This window comes from Crinia signifera, chromosome 1 (assembly GCF_055691185.1).
Source record: "Crinia signifera chromosome 1, ASM5569118v1, whole genome shotgun sequence".
In the NCBI taxonomy this organism is placed as follows: domain Eukaryota; kingdom Metazoa; phylum Chordata; class Amphibia; order Anura; family Myobatrachidae; genus Crinia; species Crinia signifera.
The window spans coordinates 454821510-454832489 of NC_139217.1; positions in this window are offsets into that span (position 1 = coordinate 454821510).

Genomic DNA, 10980 nt, shown 5'->3' on the forward strand with positions numbered 1-10980 from the left:
AAATGTGCAGAGACATCCTGGATGAAACCTGCTCCAGAGCGCTCATGACCTCAGACTGGGGCAACGGTTCATCTTTCAGCAGGACAACGACCCTAGTCACAGAGTCACAATATCAAAGGCGTAGCTTCAGGACAACTCTTTGAATGTTCATGAGTGGCCCAGCCAGAGCCCAGACTTGAATTTGATGCAAAACTGCCCAAAGACAGTTGCGCCAAGCTTGTGGCATCATATTCAAAAAGACTGGAGGCTGTAATTGCTGCCAAAGGTGCATCAACAAAGTATTGAGCAAAGGCTGCGAATACATACTGTATATACATGTGATTTCTTGGTTTTTCATTTTTATTAAATTAGCAAAAATCACCCAAAAACTTTTTTAAAGTTGTCATTATGGGGTATTGTGTGTAGAATATCCAGGGGATGCCTCAGTGTACAGTCTGGCAAGCCTGAAAAAATTCTCGGGATTGCCACTGTTTAGAGCCGGGTAGGGCTGCTGAGTTCAATCACTGAACTCCGGCAGCTTCGGTGCTGCCTGGCTCCCTCCCCTCTGCTGATTGACAGTTCAGCGGCGCTGCCCGGACCCATTAAGGCAGTGGTGGTTTTTTTTTTTAAGGGAGCGCTCCCCATAAAAAACTTACCCAGTGGGGAGCGCTTCCACAAAAAAAAACACTGAAGGGGGTCAATGTGTTCCATTTTGAAATAAGGCTGTAACATAACAAAAAATGGGAGAATTGAAGCGCTATGAATACTTTCTGGATGCACTGTGTATAGTAGGGGCCATGTGGTTTTTCCACCCATTTTTGACTGGATCTTTGTTTTTACTGCTTTATACAGTTTAGTACATTACTGTAAATCCAATGGTTTACATCCTAGTCTGTGGGTCCTGATGTTTGTAGGTCTGCACATATGTAGAATGGGTCATGTATGATTGCACGCAGCGCTCATTAGCACATAGCATGTTGTCTGTTCTGGGACTACATGACCACAGATAAAGCAACGGGGGGTATATATGTGTAAATGAATCGTTCTTTGTCAGATACCATGCAGAGTATAGTGGACAATATGTGAGATACCACACAGTATAGTGGGCACTATGTCAGATACCACACACAGTATTGGTTAGCACTATGTCAAATACCACACACAGTATAGTGGGCACTATGTCAGATACCACGCAGAGTATAGTGGGCACTATGTCAGATACCACACACAGTATAGTGGGCACTATGTCAGATACCACGCAGAGTATAGTGGACACTGTCAGATACCACACAGTATAGTGGGCACTATGTTAGATACCACACAGAGTATAGTGGGCACTACGTCATATACCATGCAGAGTATAGTGGACACTATGTCAGATACCACACAGTATAGTGGGCACTATATCAGATACCACACACAGTATTGGTTAGCACTATGTCAAATACCACACACAGTATAGTGGGCACTGTCAGATACCACGCAGAGTATAGTGGGCACTATGTCAGATACCACGCACAGTATAGTGGGCACTATGTCAGATACCCCGCAGAGTATAGTGGGCACTATGTCAGATACCACGCACAGTATAGTGGGCACTATGTCAGATACCACACAGAGTATAGTGGACACTATGTCAGATACCACACAGTATAGTGGGCACTATGTTAGATACCACACAGAGTATAGTGGGCACTATGTCAGAAACCACACACAGTATAGTGGGAACTATGTCAGATACCACACAGAGTATAGTGGGCACTATGTCAGATACCACACACAGTATAGTGGGCACTATGTCAGATACCACACACAGTATAGTGGGCACTATGTCAGATACCACACACAGTATAGTGGGCACTATGTCAGATACCACACACAGTATAGTGGGCACTATGTCAGATACTACACACAGTATAGTGAGCACTATGTCAGATACCACACAGTATAGTGGGCACTATGTCAGATACCACACACAGTATAGGGGGCACTATGTCAGATACCACACACAGTATAGGGGGCACTATGTCAGATACCACACACAGTATAGGGGGCACTATGTCAGATACCACACACAGTATAGGGGGCACTATGTCAGATACCACACACAGTATAGGGGGCACTATGTCAGATACCACACACAGTATAGCGGGCACTATGTCAGATACCACACACAGTATAGCGGGCACTATGTCAGATACCACACACAGTATAGCGGGCACTATGTCAGATACCACACACAGTATAGCGGGCACTATGTCAGATACCACACACAGTATAGCGGGCACTATGTCAGATACCACACACAGTATAGCGGGCACTATGTCAGATACCACACACAGTATAGCGGGCACTATGTCAGATACCACGCACAGTATAGCGGGCACTATGTCAGATACCACGCACAGTATAGCGGGCACTATGTCAGATACCACGCACAGTATAGCGGGCACTATGTCAGATACCACGCACAGTATAGCGGGCACTATGTCAGATACCACGCACAGTATAGCGGGCACTATGTCAGATACCACGCACAGTATAGCGGGCACTATGTCAGATACCACGCACAGTATAGCGGGCACTATGTCAGATACCACGCACAGTATAGCGGGCACTATGTCAGATACCACGCACAGTATAGCGGGCACTATGTCAGATACCACGCACAGTATAGGGGGCACTATGTCAGATACCACGCACAGTATAGTGGGCAATATGTCAGATACCACGCAGAGTATAGTGGGCACTATGTCAGATACCACGCAGAGTATAGTGGGCACTATGTCAGATACCACACAGTATAGTGGGCACTATGTCAGATACCACGCAGAGTATAGTGGGCACTATGTCAGATACCACGCAGAGTATAGTGGTTACTATGTCAGATACCACGCAGAGTATAGTGGTTACTATGTCAGATACCACGCAGAGTATAGTGGTTACTATGTCAGATACCACGCAGAGTATAGAGGGCACTATGTCAGATACCACACACAGTATAGCGGGCACTATGTCAGATACCACACACAGTATAGCGGGCACTATGTCAGATACCACACACAGTATAGCGGGCACTATGTCAGATACCACACACAGTATAGCGGGCACTATGTCAGATACCACACACAGTATAGCGAGCACTATGTCAGATACCACACACAGTATAGCGGGCACTATGTCAGATACCACACACAGTATAGCGGGCACTATGTCAGATACCACACACAGTATAGCGGGCACTATGTCAGATACCACACACAGTATAGCGGGCACTATGTCAGATACCACACACAGTATAGCGGGCACTATGTCAGATACCACACACAGTATAGTAGTGAGCACTATGTCAGATACCACGCACAGTATAGCGGGCACTATGTCAGATACCACGCACAGTATAGCGGGCACTATGTCAGATACCACGCACAGTATAGCGAGCACTATGTCAGATACCACGCACAGTATAGCGGGCACTATGTCAGATACCACACACAGTATAGCGGGCACTATGTCAGATACCACACACAGTATAGCGGGCACTATGTCAGATACCACACACAGTATAGCGGGCACTATGTCAGATACCACACACAGTATAGCGGGCACTATGTCAGATACCACACACAGTATAGTGGGCACTATGTCAAAAAAGGAATTTGAAAATAAACCAAAACTGATAATCAGACGAAGGGCCTGATCCAGAACAGATTGCTGCTTTGTGAGTTTGCGTGGCGACGGACTATCAATAGTTTACAAGGTGAATGACAGGAAGGTGGCGTTTGGGGGGGTGGTAACCGGGCATTTCATGGGAGTGCCAGAAAAATTGCAGGCATGCCCGAGCACCTTAGGGGGAAGGTGGTGACGTCAGCTGCGGCCACAATCCGTTTCCATCGCAGTCGCTGAGTAAATCCGGGGTTACTCAGGGCCGGCACGCAGCGGGAAAGCATTCAGTGGTGAGCGGCGTGCGGATGTGATAGATTAATATGCCGTGGACATCTATTCGCAAGGCAGGATTTCACTCTGGCCACCTATCGCTAAACCTGCGGCACATGGACAGAACAATGTGGGAGAACAACCTGTATTTGTAGATTGGTATGGAAACCAGCCTGGGAAATGGTGGGGGTGGGGATTGTTGAGGGGGTGTGGTCTGCCAGGGGAAGGGGTCCCTCCTCATAGGGCCTGGTTCTGAGTTGGACGCAGTTGTGACCTCCTTGCATCATTTGCTGCAGTTGCGTCTGCGACCTTATGCTGATTCTGCTGCAGAGCTTTTCCCTGGTGTACATTCCTGTGTGCATATATGCAAGGACTGAGACGCACACTGTCACACAACTGACACGTGTACCGGCCGTGTCTAACATAGTGCAGATCATCCATCTGTTTGGCCTCCAATGTGAGCGATGCCGGGTCTCTATACCTAACCTCTTTCAGCAACACACCCATACTGCATTACCGCCATCGTAGGCCATTCCCCCTGGCCATGAGGCCATACCCCTAAATTTTGGGTGCACGCTAGCACCCTCCTTGGGAGGTATGCAATCTGATGTGATACCTGGTATGTAATATTGGCCTGCTTAGGACACAAGCCCTTTACATTACAGCCAAGACACAAGGTTGTCTATGTATTGTATTAGTTACTGCTGCTGCGGCTAATGTTACTACCTGTGTATTATACTGGGACAGGCCTGTGCTACACTGGTACACAGAATTTCACATAGAACATTCAAAACAGAATCACGTTGTTTATTAGCTTAGGCTGATTGCTTTTGTTGACCAGCTGTAGTGTCCGGTATGACCAGCTGTAGTATCCAGCATTACTAGCTATAGTATTTGGCATTACCACTATCCGGCATTGACAGTGTTGCAAGTAAGGGGGTACGGCGTGGTACGGAGTACCTGTAAGAAATATGTTGCAGGTACGCAGTACCACTTACCCCTGATCCACTGTCATTTCTATTTTCATTTTAAGTCTAAATATAATGCATCCGCAGCCCGCCCACCCAGCGTTATGATTGGTGCTGTATGCAGCTACCGGCTACTGCTTATTTAGCCTGTCACACTGACAGGCATCAGCAGCGCCGACAGCATGAAGAGCAGGCTCCACTATTGTAAGCACAAGCTGCCTGGCTCTCCCCCAAGCGAGAGCCAACCCACCCCCAGTCATTCCCAGTTTCTCATTCCCTGTCTCCTGTGTCCACGCCTCTATTGTCATTTAGTCACTAGCTTTGTGTGACCACGCCCCCTGATGACACATGACCATGACCATTTTTGGTGGAGGCTATCAGTACCACCAAGAAAAAAATTCTACTTGCACCACTGGGCATTGACCACCTGTTGTAACCGGCATTGACCACCTGTTGTATCCAAAATTGACCACCTGTAGTATCCGGCATTTGCCAGCTGTAGTATCCGGCATTTGCCAGCTGTAGTATCCGGCATTGACCACCTGTAGTATCCGACATTACCAGCTGGCGTATCCAGCATTGACCACCTGTAGTATTCGGCATTGCCAGCTGTAGTATCCGGCATTGACCAGCTGTAGTATCCGGCATTAACCACCAGTAGTATCCGGCATTACCAGCTGGCGTATCCAGCATTGACCATCTGTAGTATCCGGCATTGACCAGATTTACATTTTCAGGTTAATAAGTTATCACTGAGTTGGATGTCACTGTCATCATTTTAAGAATAATTATCATCTTAGCAGCTCTTCCAACACACCCGTGGGGTGGCTGCCCAGTGTCGTTTTTGTTTTTGGGGTGTCGCCAGTAGCCCTAATCCCCAGATTTCCTTCCAGCCTGAGCAGGTATTATCACAGACAAGCAGTAGTCCCAGCTTCATTAGAATAGGCCATTTATAATAAGTGAATATGAGCGCTAATGGTAATGTATAAGAGCAGAGTAACATTAAAAATAAATATATTATATTTATTTTATTGTTACTTGGCTCAAATACATTACCATTAGTGCTCATATTCACTTATTACATAGGTGCTAATTGTTCTATGTTTAGCGCCTGCCTTTTTTCATGAATTTGGAGATCTTTGCCCTCGATGGTGGCTTGGGTGCTGCTTTCTTGATTTTTTGCATGAGTTTGGGCTTCTTCACCATCTGCGGTATCATGGGCTTTTTTGTTCTTTTCGCTGACTTTGTGTCTTTATCAGCATGCTGCGTATGGTGCTCAGCCTCAAGTTCTCCGTAGTGGTGGTGGTGGGTATGGTGGTGCTCCAGTTCATTCTCCACGTGATATTCCGGGAGCCGCTGTCCATGTACATGGTGCTCCAGAGCTGCCTCAATGTCAATATCGTCCTCTGCCACCTTTTCCATCATTTTCTGGTACAGTTCCTCTTGGTATTTCTGTCTCGCTTGGTAGCTGAAATATAACAAAGAGAAGCTGTCAGGTGATAATATTGCACACAGCCCAGCGACATGTTCCCCTGTTATATACATCACTGAGTAATAGTCCTATTCTCCGTATCTCTGTGATCTACTCTGGTTCTGCCTTATTCCTTATCTAACTCATTGTCCTGTTCTGCAGTTCCCACACATAGTAAGATGTATGATATATGTAAGTTCCGTGTTCCCGCAGTCAGCGTGTAAACCAGATCTGGACAAACCACTTCCAGTTTAGGAGAACCCATGTTTTTTATTTGCCACCCCTTAAGCAAAATGATGAAAAGAAGGACTGTCAGCCAGAGGCGTAACTATAGCACCGCAGCCCCCGCGGCCGTGGGGAGGCGCTGTGCATGTGTGGGCGCCGGGGGGCTGTGGTGCTATAGTTAGCCCCCCCCCCCCCCGTCCGTCCATCTGCCGCCCGCCAATCCGCCGCCCGCAGCCTTACCTGACTTCACTGGTCCCGTCCCGGCTCCCTTGCTGGCTTCATTCTTTTGCTAGTGAGACGGTGAGACGGACCACAATAAAATGTCTGCCCCATATAGCAGACAGTTCTCTGAAACTGTCTGCTGTATGGGGGCGGACATTTTGTGTTGGTCCGTCTCACTAGAAGAAGAATGAAGCCAGCAAGGGAGCTGGGACGGGACCAGCAAGACAGGTAAGGCTGCGGGCGGGGGGCGCCCCCCATTAACGGTGGGGGGGGGGCGCCCAATTCATAGTTACGCCACTGCTGTCAGCAGACATCTCCCAATTCTCTGTTTGCTTTTTACACCGAAAACAACGTCACTGCTGTATCTTGTCTGATGGAGGACTAAAGGTGCCCATACGGGTTGCGACAGCAGCCGTGCGTTTTGTTCTCACATGCGATTTGCTTGCAATGCGATCCTCTGGCGGTACGAAAAGTAAGTGCAGCACATACTTATTGTACTGTGCGATGGGATGCCCGCAGGAGCACGCATCCCATTCCATCGCACTGTACACTGCTATCGCAGCGTGTATGGGCACCGACATAGACAGCTGATAACTGGTGGAGGGATACGGTCATTGGGTCACCAGCAAGTTGTTAGACAGTCATTAGGTCGACATGTGTCTAGGTCGACATACAGGAAGGTCGACCTGAGTCTAGGTCGATGGGGTTATTAGGTCGACAGGGTCATTAGGTCGAAATGGGTTAGGTCGACAGTCAAATTGTCGACATGGGGTTTTTCACTGTTTTATTTTTTGTGCCGACAGGGCGTGGTGGGAGAATAAAATAGTATGCCGAGCTCGAAGCATGGTGAGCGCAGGCAGTGCACTTTAACCTGTGTCCATGTCGACATTCGGGTAAAAAAAACAGTAAAAAACACGTCGACCTTCCTGCATGTCGACCTAATGACTGTCTAACAACTTGCTGGTGACCAAGTGATCCGCACCCCTGGAGGAAGGTTCTGTTTCTACTCGTACTTCCCCACCAGGGTCACAGATACCAAAGGTGCAGGAGATGTGACCCTTACTGCACCCCTAGGGGCCTCTATATTTGCCAAGATTCCCCCCCCCCCCTTTATTTTATAATGAATTGCTATCTTGGTGCCATAGGCTGCCCTGCGAGGTGTGAAACCATTACAGCTCTCCATACACTTAGCAGTCCCGTCATTTGCACATAAATAATCTGGGTATCACATGTATGTGACCAGAACTCAGGTAATAAAATATCCCCATTCTCCATATTACATCCCACATACCGGGATCCGGTAATTAGATGTGTCCTCCTGTACTAGTCCGGGCAGCCATTTTGTAGGTTACACCAACAGGCACGGGAATGCAGCCTATCAGTCTCTGGGTACCAATGACCTCACTGAGACACCTCATGGCAATTACTCACAAGGCAATGGCTCCTACTGAGGTGTTCAGCTACATCCGTAAGAATATTGGTTACATCCACAAAATGGTTTCCTCCGTTGTGTGTCAGAGACAAGTGATTCAGGGAAAGTAAATATTTGAGGCCAGAGACCTCTGTCATGTAACATAATGTGTAGATAATGTTAGTAACTTACAGTTCACGGATGACCCTATACAGTTTATAGAGTCCCGCCAGAATCGCGATGCATAAAAAGATGTTTCCAAAGGATAGTTCTTTTCCCAGCATTGGAATCCCTGTTCAGGAAAGAGAGAAGGATAAGATAAGCACGTGATACATGTTCCATGTCTATACAGACAGTGACATATAAATTGTACATCAAAACAATAGGCAAAAATCCATATAGTACTGTACCTGATCTCAGGCCCCTTCCCTCAGTGGTACGGATCTCAGTCGCACCTTTAAAAATAAACAAATACATACAAATGAGACTTTATTAATAAAGGTACACACATACATGTTATATTTACATTGTATTTACAGTATTTTCTCTGTTTTAATAATTAAACTTCATTACAATACTACCACATAAAAAATAAACCCTATGTCTGGAATAAAGCAATGTTAGTACTCGTATGGCAATAACATAAGAAGATGACGCTACCAGAACAGGTAACACCATGTAATGTGGGCGGTTATGCGCTGTGATACATAGGGCTGTCTCATCAGCGATAGGGCTCTCCTATGCTATGTTATATAAATTCCTTACTGATATAAATACATAGAAATAGTTCCCCATTACCTTGAGTTGGATATATAGTCTGACCTTCCGTTCTCAGGGTGAACAATGTCACCGTAAGAATAATCAATGAACATAGAAAATTCATCTCGCAAATACAATACACCTCCTCTCCTCTCAGCGACTTCTACACCTATCAGAGCTGCACCTCCCAGGAGCTGCAATTTATTACCTTCCAATGTTTGTGACATCATAATGTCTATTGTGACATCACAAACACTACTGCACAGAGCCAGCTAACATGGGCTAGGCTCAGTAGGTTTATATGGTAGCTTAAAATTTGTTAACAATACTTAAAACATGTTTCACATCTAAATTATAGTCCAAGTTGCTAATTCCTTTTTCACACTTGTGGCCACTTTTCTTCCTCAAAAAAAAGGTGTGGAAAGAAAAGGAAGTCGCTATTATTAATATTGTATACATTGTGTTTGTATTGTCATCGTGTTTATATTATTTTCTCTGTTTTAATAATTAAACATAATTACAATACGGCCACATTTAAAAAAAATCATCTGATCGGAATAAAGCCGTGTTATATGGCAATGACATTATAGTACGGTGTTACCATAGCACAAATTGCAGAGGTACTTTGTATCACAGCAACATGTAATGTGGAACACAGTAACCACTGCGCTAATATGATCTTATGAAAATGTATTTGTACATAAAGATCTTTAATAAATCGGTACTCTTTACTTAGCACGGCGGCCATCGCGGGCATTGAATGCACTAAAAAATCGGGTGCGACGCGACCGACGCAATGCCCGCGATATCCCATAGGGAACAATGTTAAATGTCTCAATTGACCCGATTTTCCTGTTCAATGCCTCAATTGACCCGATTTTTCCATAGAAAACAATGTTAAATGGCCCACAGAGGCCAAATAGGCACCCTGAAGTGTGAAATGGCCCCCACAATTGTTAACGCCACCCCACGATCAACGCGAACCCGAAGCGTGGCGAGCGGCGGCGGTAAGCGTCCTATGATCTTTTCATACCCCCACTATCCACGTCTGCGTGGAGTTGAGAATAGAATAGTGTGGCGAGCGCACGCGGATACCTGTGAAGCCCGCGAAGGGACGCGTTTACCTGTGAAGGTATCCGCGTCCCCTCGCTGTGCTCGCCACGCTTCGGGCTCGGTGGCTCGCTGCGCTCGCCACACTATTCTATTCTCAACTCCACGCCGACGTGGATAGTGGGGGTATGAAAAGGTCGTAGGACGCGTACCGCCGCCCCTCGCGGGCTCGCTGCGCTCGCCACGCTTCGAGTTGACGTTGATCGTGGGGTGGCGTTAACAATTGTGGGGGCCATTTCACACTTCAGGGTGGCTATTTGGCCTCTGTGGGCCATTTAATATTGTTTCCTATGGAAAAATCGGGTCAATTGAGGCATTGAACAGGAAAATCGGGTCAATTGAGACATTTAACATTGTTCCCTATGGGAAATCGCGGGCATCGCGTCGGTCACGTCGCACCCGATTTTTAGTGCATTCAATGCCCGCGATGCCCGCGATTTTTTTACCTGCGATGCCCACGATCAAAATCGTGGGCGCCGTGCTAGGTAAAGAGTACCAATAAATCTTTAATGAGATATGAATCTATTTGGAGTTTTTATGTGCTCTACATTTATGAAGACCCAGGAGACCTGCACTTTGCACAAAACAAGTTCTAAGACAATATATACAAGGACATAAAAAAGTTTAAAAACACATATAAAACTTTTTTTTTTTTTTATATATATATATATATATTCTTTATTTAAGTTTTTCAAACCCATTGTGCCTGTTTATAATGATTCTGTTCTGTCCCCTGTAAGTGATCCTGTAGTAATGGAGCAGTTAGTAATGTAAGAAATGCAGATTGCCGTTAGGTTGGTAAAGTCCCATATACAGCTGTATAATATAGATGTCGTTTTATGAGGCCAGGTAGCCGGCTCCATTACAGCTATGAGTTATAGAGTCAACACACTTAAGGT